The sequence below is a fragment of the Hordeum vulgare genome, chromosome 4H (assembly GCF_904849725.1).
Source record: "Hordeum vulgare subsp. vulgare chromosome 4H, MorexV3_pseudomolecules_assembly, whole genome shotgun sequence".
Taxonomy (NCBI): domain Eukaryota; kingdom Viridiplantae; phylum Streptophyta; class Magnoliopsida; order Poales; family Poaceae; genus Hordeum; species Hordeum vulgare.
The window spans coordinates 289,588,352-289,614,003 of NC_058521.1; positions in this window are offsets into that span (position 1 = coordinate 289,588,352).

Below are 25,652 nucleotides of genomic sequence, written 5' to 3' on the forward strand. Positions count from 1 at the left end.
AAGTGTGCAGACCCTGCGGGTTCGAGATCTATGCAGACATGACCTGAGACACTCTCCGGTCAATAACCAATAGCGGGTCCTAGATGCCCATATTGTCTCCTACATATTCTACGAAGATCTTTATCGGTTGAACCTCTGTTTCAAGGATTCAATTAATCTTGTATGTTATTCCCTTTGTCCATGGGTATGTTACTTGCCCGAGATTACATCGTCGTTATCTCCATACCTAGTTCAATCTCGTTACTGGCAAGTCTCTTTACTCGTTTCGTAATACAAGATCCCGTGACCAACACTTTAGTCACATTGCTTGCAAGCTCATTTTGATGTTGTATTATCGAGTGGGCCCTAGAGATACCCCTCCGTCGTACGGAGTGAGAAATCCCATTCTCGATTCATGCCAACCCAGCAGACACCTTCGGAGATACCTATAGAGCACCTTTGTAGTCACCCAGTTATGTTGTGAAGTTTGATACACACAAGGCGTTCCTCCGGTACGCGGGAGTTGCATAATCTCATGGTCATAGAAACATATACTACGTTCATAGCTTCGGTCTTTTCCATCACATCATTCTCCTAATGATGTGATTCCGTTATCACATGACAACTCATGTCTATGGTCAGGAAACCTTGACCATCTTTGATCAACGAGCTAGTCCTTAGAGGCTCACTAGGGACAGTGTGTTGTCTATGTGCCCACACATGTATTTGAGTTTCCTATCAATACAATTATAGCATGGATAGTAAATTATCATGAACAAGTAAATATAATAATAACTTATTTATTATTGGCTATAGAACAGATTTCAGGTAGTATTTTAATGTGATGTGTCTTTGAGTGTTGTACTAGGTTGTAGGCGATCTTGATAGCACTCTCATTTTTGCAGTAGAGAGGTACTTTCTTCTAGTTGATGCGTTAGTCCTGAGAGTTTGCTTCATATAGAGAAGCTATGTACATCACGCGCCAGAAGTGATGTATTCCGCTTCAGTATTGGAGAGTGGGACGCAGTTTTGCTTCTTCGAAGACCAACAAACTAGTGATCGTCCAAGAAAGTGACTAGTGCCTGATGTAGACTTGTGATCATCTCTGTCATCAACAAAATCTGAGTCTGAGTAGCGAATGAGATCAAACTTGAAGTCCTTCGGATACCATAGCCCTAGCATTGTGGTATGAGATAAATATCAAAGTTTTCACCTCATTGCGGGGCGATCCGACTCCTGTGGTGCCACTTGGAGTCGGGCAGAGATGCAAACAATAAACATTATATCTGTCCTAGATGCACACATATACACTAAAAATCCAATCATGGAGCGATATACCTTCTGATCGAATTCATTACCATTTTCGTCGATGTAGAGGTGGCTGTTTGTTGGCATTGGCGTCTTGTAGCCTTTACAATCATGGATTCCAAACTTCTTGAGGTAGTCCTTGAGGTACTTCTCCTGTGATATGAAGATCCCATTTGGTTGTTGTCAAATCTGAATCCCTAGGAAGAACTTCAGCTCCCCATCATAGACATCTGATATTGCTCTTGCATCATGAAGCTAAACTCATCACTGTATTGATTGTTAGTACATCCGAAGATAATGTTGTCAACATAGATTTGACATACAAACAGTTCAACATCATATGGTTTATTGAAAAGAGTAGGATCGAGTGAACCCGGTTTGAAGCCTTTCTCCTTGAGAAATTCCATGAGTGTGTCATAACAGGCCCTTTGTACTAGTTTGAGGCCATACAATGCCTTGTTGAGCTTATAGACGATGTCAGAGTGTTCTGGATCTTCAAACCCGGGTGTATGAGAAAGATATACTTGTTCCTCAATCTTACCATTGAGGAATGCACTTTTGACATCCATTTGATATAAGCATATATCGTGATGGTTAGCATAAGCAAGCAATATGGGTATGGCTTCAATTCTAGGAACAGGTGCAAATGTTTCATCGAAATCAATACCCTCAACCTGTGTGTAGCCTTGAGTGATCAGTTGAGCCTTGTTTGGGTCCACTTGACCAGATTCATCTTGCTTGTTGCGGTAGATCCACTTGGTGCTAATGACATTGTGCTTGCGTGGATCGGGATGCTTGACTATATCCCATAGGTTGTTGAGCTTGAATTGATGAAGCTCTTCTTGCATGGCTTGAATCCATTCTAATTCCATGAAGGCTTCATATACTTTGGTGGGCTCTGATATAAACACAACAATAAGGTGCCCACAAAAGTTAGCCAATTGGTTAGCTTGTGAGCATGTGAGAGGACCTAGTGCATTAATTCTGTCGAGCATCTTTCCAATTTGAACTTCATTTTCCACACAAGGATGAGTAGGTCGAAGACTTCGGTTCTGTTGTAGAGCATTGTTTTCTTCAGCACCATTGTCTTTAGAAGCATCATTGTCTTCGTGATGGGTTGGTGGAGGAATGATGACTTCCTCAACAGCTGGTTCCTCAGGTATGATCTCACCAGTACCCATCAGTCTAATAGCTTCATCAGAAGGAAGTTCTTCTAGAACATGAGGCACGTGCTTTGTTTGTGAGCCATTACTTTCATCGAACCACACATCTACAATTTCAACAATTTTATTCTGCAAAATGTTGAAGAACCTGTAGGTGTGTGAATCCGTTCCATAACCAAGCACAAAACCCTCATGTGCTTTTGGTGCAAATGTTGATGTGTGGTGTGGATCTCTAATCAAACATCTTCCATTGAATATTTTATAATAACTTACATTGGGTTTCTTGCGAGTAAGTAACTCGTATGAGGTGTTCTTGCAGAATTTATGAAGATATACCATGTTGATGATGTGGCATGCAGTGTAAATGGCTTAAGGCCAGATTTTTCTTGGCGTCTTGTATTCATCAAGCATACTGTGAGCCATCTCAATACGTGTCCTATTCTTGTGCTCAAGAACGCAGTTCTGCTGTGGTGTGTATAGAGTAGAGACCTCGTGAGTGATACCAAGTGACTCAAGAAGGTATCCAGACATGTGTTCTTGAACTCTATTCTGTCGTTACTCCTGATATGGTTGATCTTGACGATGTAGTTGGTCATGCACATGTTTGCAAAGCGCCGGAAGACATACTGCACTTCAATCTTAGAAAGTAATATGTGCACCCAGATATATCTAGAGTAATCATCAACAATTATGAAGCCATATAGATTTGTAGTGGTAGAGAAAGTGTAATAGTGAGTAGCGCTGAATAAGTCCATATGGAGCAGCTCAAAGGGACTGGAAGTCGTCATCATAGGATTTGAGGGATGTTTGGCCCTATTCCTCTTTCCGGCTTCACATGCACCACACAGATGGTCTTTCTTGAACTTGATACCCTCGACACCAATTATGTGATTCTTCTTGGCGAGGGTATGCAAGCTCCTTATACCAGCATGTCCTAGCCTTCGATGCGATAGCCAACATTTTGAAGCCTTTGCTAGAAGACATGTGGAGACATGTGGTCCTACAAAGAAGTCTAAAATGTATAGATCACCTCTTTGAAAACCTTAGAATACTTTGGTTTTGTCAGAGGTCATTAGTACAATGCATCAAAATTTGCCAAAGATTACAAGCATGTCAAGATCACAAAGCATTGAGATAGACATTAAATTGTATCCAAGGGATTCAACAAACAACACATTTTCCATGTGCCAATCCCTTGAGATAGCAACTCTACCTATTCCCGAGACCTTGCTGCTACTTCTGTCGGCAGAGACGATGTGATCTTTGGTTGGAGGTCGAAGACTTGACTCCATCAATAGGATTTGATCACCACTCATGTGGCTAGTACATACAATATCCATGATCCATTCGGTTGGACTGTATTTGTCTTCCTGCATTGAGAATGAGTCTTGTTCACCAAGGCATGCATCAACATCATGCATTGATGAACATATTATAGTGATAGTAATAGTAAAACTTGAAACTTTAAACGGTAACACCATTTTTAGTAGTTTTCTTGCATGCACACAAGAATGTTTTCGGGTCTATAGAGATAGTATTCCAGTTAAGCTTCGTCCTCTGTAGAGACCACATGATGCATGAAGATATTAGTTCTTCTTAACCACCCACATCTTGAGGGATGGCTTAGATGAAATAAGACGTAAAGCAACATCAATGAATTTAGGCAATGTCACCTAATAGCATGCTGAAAGGGAGGGTTAGAATACTCAAATGAATATGCAGAAAAGTTCTTAGATGGATGAACATAATGGTTCATGCGATAGTGCTAATATTCATGAGTCTTTTGAGTCCTTCCCTACAAAACATAGTTGTTAGTGCAATGATAAGAAGACCTTTGTCTTCTTGAAGACACTGATCTGGGCAATGTCTTCTTCTTCAGAGATGTCATCATGATATTCAAAGGATTCTTGTCAAGAAGACATTTGGGAACCCAGATCTTCTTCATGGGTGAACCATTCGTACAGTTAGTCCTAACGAACCTAGCAAATACTTTACCATTTTGACATTTGAACAATTTATAGTTGGAACAAAGGATTCATCAATGATGATATGATTGGCACAATTAAAGCCAAATATTTTGTGGACGGATCAACAGAGGGATCCTTTGTAGTAACCCATGTGTTTTTGGGGTACTGCTCAGGCTTCCAGTAAGATCCATTAGCAGTGATGTTTCTTTGAAAGACAACACCCTCTTTCCTAGGGTTTTTTTAACATTGTCTTCTTGAGGACAACACACTAGATTTGATGTCCCTTCAGATTTTTGTACATACCTATCTCAAGCAATCTCTTCAACTTGTCATTGTCATTAGTGATAGAAGTGGTTTGCTCGGATTAGGGGTTAGATACCAAATATACAGTTGAACATATTGCATTTACAGAAGCATTTGAATATTCAGAAGTAGAATTGTTAGCTTCACGAGCAAGGCATGTGAATCATGGAGCATCGCTTTTCTCTAGAGTGGTACTGATTTGTTCGGCAAGGAGTGAGTCATTTTCCTTCTGAAGGTCTCCATAAGCCTCTTTTAACATATCAAGATCAAGTTTTGTTTCAAGATATTGAAGAGAAAGCTTCTCATGATCAGTCGAGAGAGAGTCATGAAGATTTTGGAGATCCTCAAACCTTGAATGCACTTCGCACATATCTTTTGCCGTATCTTCATTCAGACTCATCTCGCTCCGCAACAGGTTATCGCTTTTTCTCTATAGTTAGTTTCTTTTTTGCATAGCATTTTGTTGCTTAGTAGCAATTTTGACAAGTTTAGTATATCTAGGTTTCAAGTCATCATCAGATTCACCGTCACTATCTGATTCATCTTCACTTGAAGATGATGAGGCATAAGAAGATACCTTAGAACCTCAGGCCATGAGGCAGAACGCATGATTATTCTGTAAGGTGTTTTCCTACATTTCATCCAGGTGCTTCCTAATGCCAGTGATGAAGGAATCGTGATGAGTTGAAGCTCCTTCGCAGACATCTCAGATCATGCCCCAGATAAGCTTCGTAGAGTGTAAACCGCATACAGAAGTGAACCATGTCTTGGAGAGGCGCGGACATATGACATTCTCGGTGGGGGCATCCACTTGAGTGTACCGACAAATGTCTTCGTAGGTGACGTCGTTGCAGAGAACTGACATGTCTCTATCAGTGATCGTACATAGATCATCCTTCGATGCTTGTAGAAGATCCCGCATCAACTTCTTCCATAATGGATAATTAGCGCCATCGAAGACAGGGCACGTAGCAAAACCTTGATTATCCTTGCAGTCGACATAACTAAAACTCGAGGTGGCTAAACTGAAACACAGACCAAGGGAGTACCTTGCTCTCGTACCAATTGAAAGTGCTAGTTATGGAATAGAGGGGGTGAATAGGCAATTTTTATGAAATGATTTGAAATAGTAAATGTATTCAAAGTTAATCGGAAGCGATATAGGATCATGTAGGGATAAATATCAAGGATCCATGCAAAGCACGCAATACTACAAAGACATCCAATCATATAAGGCATAGTCATCTTGCACACTAAGATATATCAACAGTGAACTTAGGTAGTGTGAAGATAAGCAACAATTGGGAATGTCTTCACAGAATGTCTTCGGGATGAGACGATCAAGCAATGGATTCACAATACAATAAGTAAAAAGAGTGAAGGGTAGAACTAGTATCTTGACAATGACACATGATTTGTTGGACCAGTTCCAGTTGCTGTGAAAATTGTACATCTAGTTGGGGAGGTTTAGACCTCATATTCACCTTGATCCCCTTGAGCCGAAGTCTCCTAGAAAAGGCCCAATTACTCAGGTAATCCTGAGGGGAGACTTCTGAACCACATACAAATTGGTCACCCATTAATCCACAATGACTCTTGGATTGATCTAGACCATGCTCACTAGGCAATCCCCAATGACTCTTGGATTGATCTAGACAATGGTCACCCGGCGATCCACAATGACTCTTGGATAGACTAGACCACGACGCCTAGCCATCTCAAAGATCACGGTCTTCAAGTGTAATAAGTCTTCAATTATCTCAAAGCACAACGACTTCCGTAATGCTCAAATACTCTAGCTCTAGGTGTTTAGATTTATCCTCTCAGGATAGTTCTCTCTCTCAATGTCTTGGAGGAGGGTTGCTCGAGAACAACAACCTTCGCATCAACTGTGAGCAGCCACCAGCTTATGGTGGAGGGGGTGGGCTATTTATAGCCAACAGGCAACCCTACTTGATATGATTGAAATGACCCTGGGTCAATGGCCAACCTACATGTGTTCTAACATTTGGATTTCAATGACACACACAACATCATTACGTGCTGCAAGTAATTCAAACTCAACCAACTCTGGAAAAGATTTCCTCTCATTGTCTTTCCTTGAAGACATAGGTAAATGTGGCTTGAACATTACGTTAGCATCTGACCTGGATCACATTGAACCCAATTAACACTACGGTGGTTCCTATGACTCAGGAAAGATGAAATAAAACAACACACTTCGTCTTCACGTTCTATTATCTTCAAGGGATTATCTTTGTGCACCACGAGTGGCTTCGACCATCATCAATGTCTTCGGACATTTTTGGGGCTCGTCTTCGACGGTTAAACCGAATCTCCAGGGACTTCTATCTGTGTTATCATGTGAACTCTCACAAACACATTAGTCCCTCAACCATGTTTGTCTTCAATACTCCAAAACCAACAAAGGGTGGCACTAGATGAACTTACAGAACGGTTCCTGCTAGTTGCCCATAGCAGCCATGTAAAACTTGCAACAACAAAGTAGAGAATGTCTAAGTTGTGTTTGCAGGGCATGATGTGATGTTATATGGCCAAGATGCGATATGATATATGTGATGTATGAGGTTATCATGTTTTGTAGTATTTATCATTACTTGCATGTCGAAGAGTACGACAAGCGGCAGGAGCCACAGGGTTGACTTTAATTTCTTTTATGCCATTTGCTCTACTTTATCGCTATGAGTTAGAAATATTTGTAGAAGCAATAGTTTGGGTGACAACCATATGACTACACGATGATGGAGATCATGGTGTCATGCCGGTGACGATGGGGATCATGCCGCTACTTTGAAGATGGAGATTGAAACCACAAGAAGATGATGGCCATACCATGTCACTTATTTTATTTTTCATGTGATTTTTATCTATTATGCATCTTATTTTTCTTAGGACGATGATAGTATTATAAGATGACCTCGCACTTAATTCCAAGATAAAAAGTGTTCTCCCTAAGTACGCACCATCGTGAACGTTCGTCGTTTTGGAAACCTCGTGATGATCGGGCGTGATAGATTCTTCATTCGCATGCAACCGGTGTAAGAGATTTTTGCACATGCAAAATACTTGGGTTAAACTTGACGAGTCAAGCATGTATAGACATGGCCTCAAAACACAAGAGACCAAAAGGTCGAACATGAGTCATATAGTCGATATGATCAAGATGAAGATGTTCACCATTGAAACCACCTCATCACATGTGATAATCGGATTTGGGTTGGTGGATTTGGATCAAGTCATACTTAGGCAACCTGAGGGATGTTGATTTGAGTGGGAGTTTGTTAGTAATTTGATTAACTAAACTAATTATCATGAACATAGTCAAAATTTCTTTGCAAATTATGTTGTAGATCAATTGCTTGCATTGCAGCTCCCTCTATTTTGGTATGTTCGTAGAGAAAACTTGGTTGAAAGATGATGGTAGCAATTCTGCGAACTATGTCCATGATCTGAGGATTTTCCTCATTGCTGCATAGAAGGCTTATGTCCTTGATGCACCTCGGTGTGACGCCCTCTCAAGCGTCGTCTATGGGTGTTGTGAACATCTGTCAGGCATGTTCTGATGAATATTTGATAGTTTAGTGCGTCATACTTTACGGCTTAGAATTGACCCTCCAAATATGTTTTGAACGTCACGTAGCAAATCAGATGTTCGAAGAGCTGAAATTGGAATATCAGGCTCATGCCCGTGTTGAGAGGTATGAAACCTATGACAAGTTCTTTGCCCACAAGATGGAAGAGAATAGCTCAGCTAGTTAGCACGTGCTTAGAATGTGTGGACGTTAAAATTGCTTGAATCAAGTGGGAGTTAATCTTCCAAATAATATAGTGATTGACAGAGTTCTCCACTAACTGTCACCAAGCTACTAGAGCTTTGTGATGAACTACAACATGCTACGGATGGACATCATGATCCCCGAGCTATTCGCGACGTTCTACATCGCAGAGGGAGAAATCAAGTAATAACATCAAGTGTTGATCGTTAATTAGACCACTAGTTTTGAGAAGGGTAAGGACAAGATGGGAAACTTTTAGAATGGCAAGCGAGTTTCCACTCCAGTGAAGAAATCCAAGGTTGGACCCAAACCCGAGACTGAATGCTTCTATTGTGAGGGAAACGGTCAATAGAAGGGGAACTATCCCAAATACTTGGCAGATAAGAAGGTTGGCAATGGCAACAACATTATATTTGATAAACACATGTGTACCTTACTAGCGTTCATAGTAGCCCCTAGGTACTTGATACCAATTAAGTTTGTAATATTAGTAACTCAAAACACGATCTGCGTAACGAACGAGACTAGCTAAGGAAGAGGGGATGATGCATGTTGGAAGTATGTCCAAGGTTGATACGATCATCATCGGCACACTCTCACTACCTTCAGGATTCGTATTAAACTTAAATAAATGTTATTTGGTGCTTATGTTAAATGTGAACAATATAACTAGATCTTGTTTATTGCGAGATGATTATCCATATTAGAGCATAAATGTTGTTCTGCTTACATGAATAATATCTTTTATGATAACCTAATGTGAATTGTTTATTGAATCTCGATCATAGTGATACAGATGTTCATAGTATTGATGCCAAAAGGTGCAGAGTTAATGATGATAGTACCACATACTCGTGGCACTGCTTCTTAGGTCATATTTGTCTAAAGCGCATGACAAAAACACCGTGCTCATGGATCTTTGGACTCACTCGATTTTGAATCTCTTGAGACATGCAAACCATGCCTCTTGGGCAAGATGACTAAGACCCCGTTTTCTCGTACGATGGAGCGGGCAAGTGACTTACTAGAAATAATACATATTAATGTATGCAGTCCATTGACTATTGAAGCACGCGGTGGATATTGTTATTATCTTAGCTCTACAGATGATTTAAACAGATATGGGTATATTTACTTGACAAACACAAGTCTAAAGTTTTGAAAAGTTCAAGAAATTTCAGAGTAAAGTTGAATAACATCGTGACAGGAAGATAAAATGTCTATGATATTATTGTGGAGTTGAATATCGGCTTTATGAGTTTTGTTTGCAAGACAATGTGGAAAAAATTGACAACTCACGCCACCTGGAACACCAGAGTGTAATGGTGTGTGTGAACATAATAACCATACTCTGTTAGATATGGTGTGTTCTATGATGTATCTTATCGATTGGCCACTATCGTTTTGGGGTTATGCATTAGAGACTACTACATTAACTTTAAATAGGGCACCATATAAATCCATTGAGATGACACCGTATGAATTATGGTTTGGTGAGAAACCTAAGCTGTCGTTTCTTAGAGTTTGGGAATGCAACAGTTATGTCTGATAAGCTTGAACACAAAGACAAAAAGTGCATATTCATAAGATACCTAAAGAAATAATTGGGTGTACCTTATACCACATATACGAAGACAAGGTTTGTTTTTGCTAAGAATGGATCCTTTCCCGAGAAGGAGGTTCTCTCGAAAGAAGTGAGTGGGAGGAAGGTAGAACCTGATAAGGTTATTGAACCTTCACTTGTATAGTAAAGTAAGCAACACAGAAAGGTGTTCGTGTAATGCATACACCAATTGAAGAAGAAGCTAATGATGATGATCATGAAACTTTGGATGAAGTTACCACAGAACTCTGTAGGCCGACAAAGACACGTACTTCCCCGAGTGGTACGGTGATCCAGTCTTGGAAGTCGTGTTGTTAGACAAGGATGAGCCTACGAACTATGAGGAAGCGATGATGGAAACATATTCGAACAAATGGATAAAATCCATGTAATCCAAGATAGGATCAATGTATGATAACCAAGTATGGACTTTGCTAGACTTGCCCGATGATCGGTAGGCCATTGAGGATGAATGGCTTTAACAAGACAGATACTGGTAGTAATGTTACTATCTATAAAGCTCGACTTGTTGCAAAGGGGTTTTCGACAAGTTCGAGGAATTGACTACGATGGGACTTTCTTACTAGTAGCGATGCTAAAGTCTGTTGGTATTATGTGAGCAGTTGCTACATTTTTTATTACGGAATATGGGAGATGGATGTCAAAACAACATTACCTTAACGGTTTCCTTAAGGAAAGGTTGTATGTGATACAACAAGAATGTTCTGTCAATCCTAAGGATGCTAAAATGCATATGAGCTCCAGCAATCCTTCTATGGACTATTGCAAGCATGTCAGAGTTGGAATATGCACTGGGATGAGGTGACCAATGGGTTCATACAAAGTTTATAAAGAAACTTGTATTTACAAGAAAGCGAGTATGAGTACTATAGTATTTCCTGTAAGTATATGTGGATGACATATTGTTGATCAGAAATGATGTAATTTTTTTGGAAGGTATAAAGGGCTGTTTGAAAGAAGTTTTTCAAAGGAAAACCTGGAAAAGCTGGTTATATATTGGGCATCAAGATCTATAGAGATAGATCAAGATGCCTGATAAGACTTTCACAAAGCACACCCATTGACAATATTTTGAAGAAGTTCAAAATGGATCAGCCAAAAAATAAGTTATTGCCTATATTGTAAGGTGTGAGGTTTTTTATATACAAAATTCGATCATGACAGAAGAAAGAGAAAGGATGAAGGTCGTCCCCTATGCCGCAGTCGTAGGCTCTGCATTGTATGCCATGGTGGGTTACCACACCCGATTTGTGCCTTGCCATGAGTCTCGCAAGGGGGTGCAAGAGTGATCCAGGAGTGGATCACTTGACAGTGGTCAAAATTATCCTTAGGTACCTAGAAAGACAAAGGAATTGTTTCTCGATCATGGAAGTGATAAAGAGTTCATCCTAAAGGGTTACGTTGATGCAAGCTTTAACACTCATCGAGATGACAATGAGTAGCAATCCGAATGCATAAATGTTGAGCAGTCAGTAGGAATCATTTGTATTTTCGAAGAGTTTATTTGCCTCTGTGTAAAAAAATGGAAAATAAATTTAACAAAAGACGAAATCAACACACTGGGTACCGGATAACAATTAGACCGGCCCAGTAGCTTGCATGTGTGAGCAGTGTGCCACGCGGAAGGCCTATTCTGCTGTATACATTTTCGGTGGCCGAAGCCAGCTCCACTTGAGGCCGCCTCCACTTACTCCATGCGAGGCCAGTCAGAGAACTCGACAGAGGCTGACTAGTGGGTTCATCGACCCCACTATCAGGGTCGTCTCCCTCCTTGAGCGACTGCTTGTTGGAGAACAAAGGCGGTAAGGACGAGCGCGCCGACGCTCGCCCCGGCGACTCCGACCATCTCTGCTGACATTGTGCACACAGACGAGCTTCGAAGGACATCCACATCCATTTAGGGGACGCACGCCTACTAGGGACGATTGTGGTGGCGATAGCATGTGCGGCCGTGGAGGAGTCCTTTGGGAGGATGGACGCGATGGGGGGCTTCAACGTGGCTAGGGGGGCACTTGGTTGGCTAGGGGGAGAGGAGAAGCTCCAGGACGCTTGAATTTGGGCGGAGGCCATCGGAAGGCCTTAAGGATGGAGAGGGTTGGAGGGCACGAGAGGACGAGGTAGCTGGTCCAGGAGGTTTTTGAGTGGGAGGGGGAGTGAGAGAGGTCAATAGGGAGCATGGGGAGGCCTTATATGGCTGAGCCCATGTCCACCATATCCCCGGTTCACAATAACGTACGGATGAGGTCCGTAGGGAACAGAGGAGGGCGGGGGGGATGGGCCTGATTGTGCGGTGTGTCGAGGACGTAGAGGCAACCTTGGGACACACGTACACGACGCCCAAGGCTGATAACTTGGGATGGGAGCCGCTACACTTTTCGGGTACACTATAGCACACTCCAGAGCTTGGCTCTTGCATGCCATGGCATGCCACTGGTGTCCTGGGCATGGCCAAGCTTGTCCAATAGCTTATGGGGATTCTTTAGATGCTTTAGAAGCTAGGGGCTAAGGGAAACAGGGGCAAGAAGGAGGAGAGGTAGAAAGAGTTGGCAATACTTTTGTCGAGAGAAGAAAAATGAGGCTTTACCCCACCAATAATTGTGCTATGCACCTAAAAGCTTTATTGGAGGTAAAGGGGGACCAGTAGAAGATGTGGTAAAAATTGTGGATGAAGGATAATAGTAGAAGGGGTCAAAACAGGGTTTTTTTCCAAATCACCAGAACGTGTTTGATGATGTTTTGGGTAATTAAAAGGACTCAACTTGCCAAGATATTTAACACTGTTAAGAAATAGATAGAAATGATCTTAGTCACAAGGTTTGACCTCATTTTAAGAAGGTTCATAGTGCAAACTTTACAAACCTTAGGAATTGGTAGAAATGATTTTGCTTAGATCTTTCCAAGCAAACTCATTCTCGTTGATGCACCACTCTGTGTGGTGGCATCATTAGGCCAATAGAGCATGCCCACAAAGTTTCGTATCAAAGGAGGAAACTTGATAATGCAAAGTTGCTCAAATTTGGATCTAGACATAGAGGGTTATAGGATATTTTGGTGAATCAAAATAATTTGTATTCAGATGAAACTTTGCAAGATCAAAACATATGGCATGTGAGAGTTGCTAGAATTTTCCTGAATTTATTCGAGAATATTTCTTCTAGAAATATTGCAAATACTTAGAATAGGCAGAAAGGGTTTTGGAGGGTTTTTTCCAATAGTTTGAGCATGACCATGTGTTGGAACTCTTATATATGTAAAATATATGTCCAGTGAATTTCCCTAAATTTTCCCAAATATTTTGGAAGCATAAAAAAGGTATTTAAAAAACCATTTCTCGCCTCAGAAAAAAGGTATTTAAATAAAATGCAAAAATAACTTTCAAAATAATATTTTTGTGTTTTTTGGAAGTCATATTGGTAATAGGATCCAAAGAAACTATTTGGGGCAAAATATATTCCCTAGATTGAGGACTTGTAATACAAACCTCAATTCACGGGTTTTTCAAAACCTAAATTAAATAAATATTTTTTTTGGTGAAATTAATATTTTCTAAAAATAGTTTTAGGTCCTATACACATGGTATGGTCATTGGGTAAACATTTTGATATAGGAGATGTGTTTTGAGAGTAGAGTGATTTTTGTGAAATAAAGCACAAACAAGCGAGCAAACAAACAACAATAAAATCAAGTATGACAAGTACAGACCAAATTTTTTGTTGGCCCTAATTTTTTAGTTATGTTAGTTTAGTAATATATGACAAAACACATGGTGTGACAGAATCCATTTCGTTGCTAATAAGTGCCCGAGTCATTTTGGAATAACTCTTCTTGTGAGATGAGGACTTTTGAACACTTCTTCTTCATCTTATCATCAGAACTTTCATCGTTGAACTTCTTATTCTTTGATTGCTTTTCCCACAGAGGACAATCGGCAATTTAGTGACCAAACTTCTTGCATTTGTGGCAAGTCCATTTCTTATGGTCGAGAGATGAAAAATGTGATTTCTTGTCATCACCTCTTGAAGATTTTCCAAATCCGCCTCTTCTTGAAAAGTTCTGGAATTTCCTTACGAGGTTTGCTAGCTCCTGAATCACTTATTCAATATTATGAAGGATAGTGTCAAACCCTTCACCTTTAGAAGAGGAAATTTCCTTTTCCTTCAAGGCTCGATATCTTCCATAGCTTGGCCCATACAGGTCTCTGTTCTTAGCTTGTTGGAATTCATGAGTATTGAGCCTCTCTAGAATATCAGCCGAATCTAGTGACTTGTAGTCTCCACGCTCTTGAATCATCAAAGCTAGTATATTAATGAGGAATCAAGAGATCTCAATAGTTTTTTCACCACCTCATGGTTGGTGATGTCACTGGCACTAAGTGCTTGGAGCTCGTTGGAGATATCAGTGAGGCGATCGAAGGTTTGCTGAACAGTTTAGTTGTCAAGTCTTTTGAAGCGGTTGAAGGGATTGCAAAAAACATTAACCCAAGGGTCACATTGAGTTGAGACTCCTTCGTTGAGTTTGGATAACTTGTCCGAAATGAGCCTCACATATTCCAAAGGACCCAATCTGCCATAGTGACCTTTGTTTAGATGGCCACATATGATATTCTTCACCTGAGAGTCGAGTTGCTTGAATGACTTATAAGTGCATCTAGTGCCCCTTAGTGATTTTGGTGGTTTGAAGACTTATAGGTTAAGTATCTAATGTGTTCATGAGTCTACACAAGATCTATAAGTCACTGAGGAGTTTGAAATATTCGATGAATATCGACCCCTAAAAATGTATATCTTCGGCTAAAGAAATTGGCCTGAAGCTGAAGAATTGAATCGCGAAGAAATAGCGATGAAATTGATATTCCTCATGAAGATATCAAAGATGAGGAATTCGGTGTGTCCTGAAGAAAATCAATCTGAAGACTTTGAAGCATAGGAACACTGTACAGTTAAAGGGGGTCGAGGTAACACTATGGAAATAATTTCCTTATGATGCTCAACCCAAGCCTAATCCTACCAAAAGCCTCAAGTGAGGAATATGAGAGACATGATGACTCTCACGGTTGAGGGTCCCGACCGTTGCCGCAATTTGCGCCACATCATCGATCTTATCCACACCAAAGGTCATATTATTTAAGGGCATTAATGTCAAATCATGTTGGGATGCTCCCAGGCTATAAATAGCCGCCCCCACGACCATTAACTGGTTGGCTTCTCTGTTAGAAACTGACACTTGTCATAAGAGCAACCCAAATTCCTCAAAGTCTTCGAGAATAAGTCATTAGTGAGGAAATACCCTAAAACACCAAACCACAAACAAAAAACCAAGTGATTGAGCATCACTGAAGAAGTTGTTCATGTGTGGGACTGAAGACTTTTACCTTTGAGGACTGTGCATCCTCCACACGGTTAGGCGTCATGGTTTAGAGCAATCCAGCAATTAATTGCGGATCGCCGGGTGACCAAGTTTGTAAGGGTTTGGAAGTCTGCCCTGAAGACTTACCACGAGTGTTGGGCGAGGATTGTGTGTTCTTAGCTCAAGGAGAATACGGTAGGGACTATGTGTCCCGGGACTGTGTGTCTTTTGGTTTCAATACCAAGCCGCTCCAAACCAGACGTAGAACTGTCACAACAGTTGGAACTGGGTCATCAACCAATGTCTTCACCGTGATATGGGTTCTATTTCTTCAACTCTTTCAATTCCTCAATATTGTATGTTGAAGATTTTCATTGTCACTATTTGAAGAATTTGCTGAAGATTTTCTCTGAAATTCCTCAACCCCAAATTCTTCACGCGAGTTAATCCTCACCTATTTTCTCTGTGTCTATGTATTGTGCAAACTGCTTTTCATATTCTTCATCTTGAAAACTGTTGTAGTAATACTTTGCACCCCTGATCCTTTGCTGTTTCCACTGCAAGTTAGTCATCTGTGAGGAATTTCCTCAGTGATGAAATTCTAAAAATCTCCAATTCACCCCCCTCTAGTCAATATAACGCACTTTCAATTGGTATCAGAGCTAGGTACTCCCTTGTTCTGTGTGATTTTGGTTTAAGCACCTTCAGTTTTAGTTATGTCGACTGCAGGCATGATCAAGGTTACTGCAGGATGTCCTACTTTCGAAGGAAAGGACTTTCCCTTTTGGAAGACCAAGATGACGATGGATCTACAAGCTATTGACAATGATCTCTTGTATATTGTGGAACATGGTGTCCCTATCATCACTGCTTCTGTCTCTACCGCTGATGTGAAGAAATTCAATCAACTTGATTCTCAAGCGAAGAATATCATTTGTGGCCATCTGAGCAAAGGTCAGTATGTCAAAGTGAGTGCTTCGGGCTTAGCAAAACTTATCTGGGAAAGGATGTCCAAAGTAAATGAAGGAGTATCAATCCAGCTTGATTCTCGTGTTGATGTTCTTTGCAATCTCTTCAATCGCTTCAAGCGGCTTGACAATGAAAGATGCCAAGATACCTTTGATCGCCTCAGTGACATATCAAATGAACTGCTAGCACTGGGAGCTCGAGACATTACTGACCATGAACTTGTGAAAAAACTACTAAGATCTTTGGATTCTTCATTTGATTCTTTAGTTCTGATGATTCAAGAAAGACCAGACTACAAGATGCTTGATCCTGCTGAAATACTCAAAAGAATCAATAATCATGAATTCCATCAAGAAGAAAAGAGAGATCTATATGCACCAAGGTATTCTAGACCTCGTGCACTGAAGGCCAAAGCAATTTCCTCATCTGAAGAAGAAGAATCGGATGGCAGCATTGGTGATCATGAAGAATTTGGACAGGAGCTTGCTATGCTCGTGAGGAAGTTCTAGAAGTTTACAAGACGTGGTCAGTTTGGTAAATCTTCAAGAAGAGATATGAGGAAATCAGAATCTTCATCTGAGGACTACAAGAAAAGAACCTGCCACAAATGCAAGAAATCAGGTAAGTACATTGCCGATTGTCCTCGTTGGGTGAAGGAATCAAAGAAGAAGAAATACAAGGATGAAAGTTCTGATGACTCGAAGAAAAAGAAGAAATGTTCAAAATCCTCATCCTCAAAGTCCTCGTCGCACAAGAAGACTAGTTTCAGAAAGGCTAGGGCACTTATTGGTAAGGAAATGGGTTCTGAGGTAGAATCCGGGGAATGTGATGAAGATGAGGGTTCTGATGAAGAGTCAAAATCTGGACAGGCTAGTCTCTCACTTGCAACCATATTCGTCAGCAAGTCAATCTTCAACCTTGAAGAAAATGATAATAACATCCACAGTGATGACTATGCTGATGACTTCGCTCCAAACTATTGCTTCATGGCAAAAGGTTCAAAGGTACCGAATGATGCTTCCTCCTCTGATTCAAGTGACCGTGAACGAGATGATTATAAAAACCCCAGTTAAAGTAAACTTGCTACCATTGCTACTAAACAACAAACTGCCCTAGAAAAGCTTCAGAAACTGCTAGACAGAAGTGATGACCTATTGAATGATAAAATTAATCTTACCCAAATCCTCACTAAAGATATGAAAAGTCTTTAGTCCAGATTTGATAATCTTCAAGATCGTCATGTCACACTCCTCGCTGATCATGAGAAACTTTCCTATGAATTTCTTCAAAGGAAACTTGATCTTGAGAAGCTGAGGATTTCTAATAATGATCTTCGTATGGAATATGATTCATTACTCGCTGAACAGATCTGTGCCGCTCAGGCTGAATTCATTCCTCCATGTCTTAAATGCATCGAACATGAAACTGCTAATTCTTCACAATAATCATCAAATGCTTCTATTGCTACAAATTCTTCAACTGCTCTTGTGGTATCAAATTCCTCTCTTAAGGAAACCACAAATGTTATTGACGAAAATGCAGGGCTGAAGGAATTGTATGTGACAGGCATGTACAAAAGTCTCAAAGGGCACCCAAACCTTTGTGATGTGCTCAAAAAGCAGATTTTGAACAGGAACCAGACGAAAGAAGGAATTTCCTTTGAGAGGAAATTGAATGCCGATGGATCATATTGGAAACCTGAGCAGTATCCCAAAACCTCATGGGTTGCTGCTAAAGGGACTCCTGTTGATCCGTCCAATCTAACTCGCTTTGCATGTGCATTATCCTATTCCTCAGATGAGTCATTTGACTCCAACTACAAACTGTTCAAAAATCAATTTTTTGAAGTATTTGCTCGATATGTTGGACCTAACTACAGGAATGGACCACCCCTGAGGAAAATCTGGGTCCCCAAAAGTTACCTTGAAAATCTTCAGGTGAATGTCCTCATGACACCACCTGTGATGAATTTCAACCCCAGATCAAATTCCTCAGGAGGACCAAAGTCTTAAAGAGGATCAAAATCCTCAACTGGTCAAACCTATGCTCTTACCCGTGCTAATGCTTCTAACATACAGGGAAATAACAAGGAATATGAATCGGAGCATTATTCTTCAAATCATTCTGGTCATAAATCCTCAAAGAAATTCTCTGCATTTTCATTTGAGTACTTTAAGCCCCCTACTATTAAGAGAAGTGCATTAGCTTCAATGCCCCCTTTCTCATATGGTGCTCACAGGATGATGAATGCTTTACCACCCCTTCAGATGTGGGTGGTGAAGAAATTGAACTAATCACTTCTGCAGGTCAGGTCTCTAGATGAAAATCATCATCTGAAGAATTTGCTGGAGACCTAAGAAAAATGCTTGATAGGACGCAAGCTAATATTGATGAAATGAAAATATTTCACACGTCCTCAAATTAATGTTTCTCATGAAATTCCTATCTGATGAAATTGATAACATATTCTTCAAGTCTGAAGCATATGAGATGGTAAGCTGTACTAATTCATCTGAAGGATGACAAACCCAAGAGTACTGAGTGGGTTCTTGATAGTGGCTGCACACACCATGTGACTGGTGACAAAAGCTTGCTGATGAATATGCCACTAACTCCATCACCCCTGAAGCAAATCACTTATGTTGACAAAGGTAAAAGCAAGGTATTGGGACTTGGCAAAGTCGCTATTTATAAGGATAGGCACATGGACAAAGTGATGCTTGTTGAATCCCTTGGGTTTAACCTCATGTGAGTCTCAATGCTTTGTGATCTTGAACCTCATGTCAGTCTCAATGCCTTGTGATCTTTATATGGTTGTTATCTTTGGAAAATACAGATGTGTTTTCATCATGGAATCTGACAGATCCATAGTCTTCGAAGGTGTTAGAAGAGGTGATTTGTACATTGTTGATTTCTCTACAGGTCCTCAACCAGCCACATGCTTATTAGCAAAAACCTCAGAAGGGTGGCTATGGCATCGAAGACTTGGTCATGTAGGCATGAGGAATTTGCACATGCTTGCAAAGTAGAAGCATGTAATTGGCATCGAATCAGTCAAATTCCTCAAGGACCACTGATAACCCACAAGTATAGGGGATCAATTGTAGACTTTCTCGATAATTAAGAGTGTCGAACCCAATATGAGCTAAATGTAGGACAAATATTCCCTCAAGTTCTATCGACCACCGATACAACTCTACGCACACTTTACGTTCGCTTTACCTAGAACAAGTATGAAACAAGAAGTACTCTGTAGGCGTGATAGGATAGGCTTGCAAGAAAATAAAGAACACGTGAACAAAAACTAGTGGCTGGTTAGATAAAGAAACAATTACGTTAGTTTAACGAGTGTGGAAAACTGGTGGTAGGAGTTGCGGAATTGTCCCTAAGCAATTGACTACGTTACTAGACCGATAGCAAGTTTTATGTGGGAGAGGCCACTGCTAGCATGTCATCCCTTACTTGGAATTCTATGCACTTATGGTTGGAACTATTAGCAAGCATCCGCAACTACTAACATTCATTAAGGTAAAACCCAACCATAGCAATAAGATATATTGGTCCCCCTTCAATCCTGTATGCATCAATTTCTATGCTAGGCTAAAGCTTCTGTCACCCTTGCCCTCCAATGCATAGTCCTATCAACATACTACTAACCCTATGGTGTGATCCACACGCGCGCTCATATGATGGGCACGAAAGTACAACAACATAACCACAAGAAAATTAAACCAATCATAGCAATTCATAAATCACCGATAGGACAACGAAAATCTACTCACACATCATAGGATGGCAACACATCATTGGATAATAATATGAACCATAAAGCACCATGTTCAAGTAGAGGGTACAACGGGTTGCGGGAGAGTGGACTGCTGAATATAGATGGGGGAAGGTGATGGAGGTGTTGGTGAAGATGACGGAGGTGTTGGTGTAGATCGCCGTCACACGGTGATGTCCCGAACGGCGTTCCGGTGCCGCCAGGAGAGACGGGGAGAGAGCCCCCCTTCTTCTTCTTCTTCTTCCTTGACCTCCTCCCTATATGGGAGAAGGGTTTCCCCTCTGGTCCATGGTCTCCATGGGGACGGAGGGGCGAGAGCCCCTCAGAGATTGGATCTCTCTCTCTCTCTCTGTGTCCTTCTGTTTCTGCGCTCCCAGATTCTCACTTTCACCGTTTCTTAAATTTTGGAGATCCGTAACTCCGATTGGGCTGAAATTTTAACACGATTTTCTTCCGGATATTAGTTTTGTTGCACCGAAAGAAGGGCCCCAACCTCCTTACGGATTGGTCACAAGCCTGCCAGCCGCGCCTTAGGGGGGGCGTGCCTCCTGGGCTTGTGACCCCCTCGGGCATCATTCCACGTTGATTCTTCTTCCCAAAAATCATAAATATTCCAAAAAAACATCGTAGGTTTTTATTGCATTTGGACTTTGTTTGGTATGGATATTTTGTGAAACAAAAAAATGCAACAAACAGGAACTAGCAATGGGCACTGGATCAATATGTTAGTCCCAAAATTAGTATAAAAAGTTGCCAAAAGTATATGAAAGTTGTAGAATATTGGCATGAAACAATAAAAAATAATAGATACGATGGAGACGTATCAACCACCTCTGCGGTGCTTGTGAATCTAGAAAAATGACCAGATCCAAACACCCCTCGAAGACTACCATGACTACTACTCGTCCATTTGAATTGCTTCACATGGACTTATTTGGACCTACTCATTATGCCACTCTAACAAATGCAGCATCTTTATATGGCTTTGTCATAGTTGATGATTAATCTAGATACACTTGGGTGCATATCATTCTGTATAAAACTGAAGTGCAGGAAGTCTTCGAACGATTTTCCTCAAGGGCCTCGATGAACTTCCGCATCAAGATCAAACACATAAGGAGTGATAATGGAACATAATTCAAAAACATTGGTCTTGATAATTATCTTGATGAACTTCGTATTATTCACGAATTTTCTGCTCCTTATACTCCTCAACTGAATGGTGTCATCAAAAGAAAGAAGAGGACTCTGGTTGAAATGGCATGAACCGTGCTTGAAGAATATCAAACTCCTGGTTGTTTCTGGCCTGAAGCAATCAACACTGCTTGCCATATCATCAACAGGGTATATCTTCACAAATTCCTCAAGAAAACCTCATACGAACTCCTCAGTGACAAGAAACCCAATGTAAGTTATTTCAAAGTCTTCGGTGCAAAATGCTGGATTAGAGATCCTCACCATAGCTCAAAGTTTGCACCTAAGGCACATCAGGGTTTTATGCTTGGTTACGGAAAGGAATCGCACACCTACGGAGTCTTCAACACCTATCACAACAAGGTTGTTGAAACTGTAGATGTGTGGTTCGATGAAACTAATGGCTCGCAAAGAGAGCAATTGCCTCCTGATCCAGATAAGTTGTCTCCTGAGGAAGCAATAAAGCTCAAAGCTACTGAAGACATTGTTCCCACTGAGGAAATTGCTGAAGAAATCATTCCCAGCACTGATGAAAATCAAGAATATGCTCCTAAGGAAATTACTCCAGGACCAATTCCTCAGCCCAGACGAAATCCTCAACCAGCTCATCCGAGGATTGCAAATGAAGTAGAACTTGACAAATCCTCGATGACATCAACGCGCCAGGTCCTTTCACCCACTCAAAAGATTCACACTCAGTTGACTTTTGTGGGCATTCTTCTTTTGTGTCTATCACAGAACCTTCAAAAGTTGCTGAGGCTTTCATGGAACCGGAGTGGATTCAAGCCATGCAAGACGAACTTCTTCAATTCAAGCTGAATGACATATGAGAGCTCGTCAAACGACCAGATCCTCGCAAGCACAATATCATCGGCACCAAGTGGATTTTCCGAAACAAGCAAGATGAGGATGGTCATGTGGTGAGGAATAAGGCACGACTTGTAGCCCAAGGCTACATACAGGTTGAAGGAATTGACTTTGATGAAACTTTTGCACCTGTTGCTAGACTTGAAGCTATTCGTATACTACTTGCTTATGCTAATCATCATAACATTATCTTATATCAAATGGATGTGAAAAGTGCATTCCTCAATGGTAAGCTTGAGGAAGAAGTATATGTTGCTCAGCCCCCAGGTTTTGAGGATCCAAAGTATCCAGACAAAGTCTTCAGACTCAAAAAGGCGCTCTATGGTCTCAAGCAACCCCTCGGGCATGGTACGATACATTGAATAAATTCCTCATGAAGAAAGGCTTGAAACCTGGTTCACTCGATCCAACTCTTCTCACAAAATCCTATGATAATGGACTATTTGTGTGCCAGATATATGTCGATGACATCATATTTGGCTGTACTGACAAACGTTACAATGATGAATTTGCTTACATGATGAGTGAAAATATCAGATTTCTATGATGGGGGAGCTGAAATTCTTCTTACGTCTTCAAATTCATCAACAACGCAATGGGATCTTCATGTCACAGGCGAAATACCTGAAGGATGTTCTGAGGAAATTCGACATGCATGAATACAAAGGTGCAAAGACTCCCATGCCTACCAACTGCCACCTCTGCACTGACAAAAATGGTAAAGATTTCGATCAATAGGTTTATCGCTCCATGATTGGCTCTTTACTGTATTTTTGTGCATCTAGGCAGATATAGTGCTTAGTGTTTGCATGTGTGCACGTTTTCAAGCAAAACCGAAGGAATCACACCATAAGGCTGTGAAACATATTCTTCGATACTCAGCTCACACACCAACACTAGGATTATGGTACCCCAAGGGCTCAAATCTTCATCTTGTGGGATATTCTGATTCTGACTATACCGGTGACCGTGTGGATCGCAAGTAAACTTCTGGCACATGTCATTTCCTCGGAAGATCATTAGTCTGCTAGTCCTCAAAGAAGCAGAACTGCGTTTCTCTCTCCACTGCCGAAGCTGAGTACATTGCTGTTGGTTCATCCTGTGCTCAATTGCTATGGATGAAGCAAACCCTCAAGGATTACGGCATCAACATGAAGAATGTGCCTCTCTACTTCGACAATGAGAGTGCAATCAAGATTGCATACAACCTAGTACAGCACTCGAAGACTAAGCACATCCAGATTCGTCATCATTTTCTTCGGGACCATGTCCTCAAGGGCAATATCTCATCCACCATGTGAGGACTGACGATCAACTAGCAGATATCTTCACTAAGCCCTTGGATGAGAAAAGGTTTTGCAAGTTGCGGTGTGAGCTAAATATCTTAGAATCTTCAAATGTTTTGTAAAAACATGCACACATCGTAACACTTATGCAAAATTGATGACTTAGATGTGCAACACACGAAGAATCGATTTTCTTCAACCAATGAAGAATATCACTCTTAGTGTGAGGAAATTAATGAAGAAATTGATTCTCAGGGCCCTACGACAATTGTACGCGGCGCCTCAAATCATCATTCGTATACGGTGGTCACGCCAGCACCCAATTTTGAAATTCCTCAAGTTGAATTTCTTCAAAGTTGTTTTTCCTCGAAGTCGATTTTCTTCAAAGTTGATTTTCTTCAAACCTGTTTTTCTTCGAAGCTGAAATTCATCAACATGACGCTTTGTCACAAAATCTTCAATTTAGTCAAAATCTTCAAAACACTAGATGAATTTCATTTGCCTATATATATATATATATATATATATATATATATATATATATATATATATATATATATATATATATTGTAATTTCAAAGTCCTCAAGAGCGTTCACTTATAGCTAATTCTTGAAGTTGATATTTCATCTAAGTGAATGTGATAGGACCCTACTCCCCTCTATGCTATACTCACCCAGTCTATTCAATTCTTCATATGCGTTTTACTTGAAATGTTGTTCAAGAATCCTCAGTGCGTCCTTGTCTGCTAATGATTTTGTAACAAAATTCTCAAATCCTCAAAAATGATTTTTATATTGTTACACAGTAACTGAACCCCACTTCCCACGATCAGATAAGCACGATCTCCACCGCTTTAAACGGTAGCTACACATGTCATGCAAAGACGAAAGGGCAAGGGCAGTTCGGTATGAAAGAATCGACCGGACAGTTTGCACGTGAGCTATAAATACGTCCTTACCCCCTCCGGTCAAAACTCTTCATTCTCTTTTGACCTCCTCTCCCCTACAGCAAAGACCTAGCGCCACCGCTAAATGTTTTGTCGCCAGCGATGAACAACTTCACTGCCTCGACCTCTACGTCGCCGAAATCATGGCGGAACCGGAACTTCTTCGTCCGCCGCCGCCGTAGCCGTCTGCTGTCGGCAAGTTAGGGCGCAGTGGACTAGCACCGAAGAGCATCTACTGGTACTTCTTCTGTTCTTCGTGCTTTCTATATAGGGTAAATAAAATCCTATTTTTACTGTCCCTTTCAATCTACTATTTTACCTTAGATTCGTGGAATCTGGTTTTCTTAGTGTCTATCAGTCTCTATTCCTCAAACACTGCTTATTCCTCAAACTGTTGATGAATTTCACTAAGCAACTAAAATTCTTCATATGATTACTAAATTGTGCAAATTTTCGAATCTGTACAACTCTGGAACCCAAGATCAGAGTGGTTAGACAAATTACTCAACCCACTAGTCAAATTCCCGAACTTTAATTTTTTTCAATTTCTTCAAATCTGAGAACGCATATGACCTCTCCGAATTCCTCACAATTATACTCTGTTCACAGGTACACAAATGTCACCTGATGAATCTCTAGGTTCTCATCAACTTAACTCATTTGCAGCGTTTCTTGAAGAAAATCTGCCAGTCTCAGCTGAAGAAAATGGAAGATGAGAGGAAGCAGGAGGGTGGCAAGAAGCTCGAACAAAACACTGCCATTGATATCCCTGAGGATATATACTTGGACTATTGTACACCAGATGAGCAGGAATCAATGCCAAAGAGGAAAATCAGGCTCCAAAAGATAGAACGTACGTGGGCTAAGGAGTGGAAGGAATACCTCTTTGTCACTCCAAAGTACGCGAAGAAATTCGCTCGTAAGCACCTCGAAAAAGGCCTCCTGTAACATCCCAAATTTCGGAATGTTAAAATAATTATTAGATTGTTTGTTTGTTTGCTTTGAGTGATTGAAACTTGTGTGAAATTTGAAACTTTTCAAAAACTTTTGAATGAGAGGGAATAAAATGACTTTCCCCATCTTCGATGAATTCAAATTCAATCTTTTAAAATAAAAT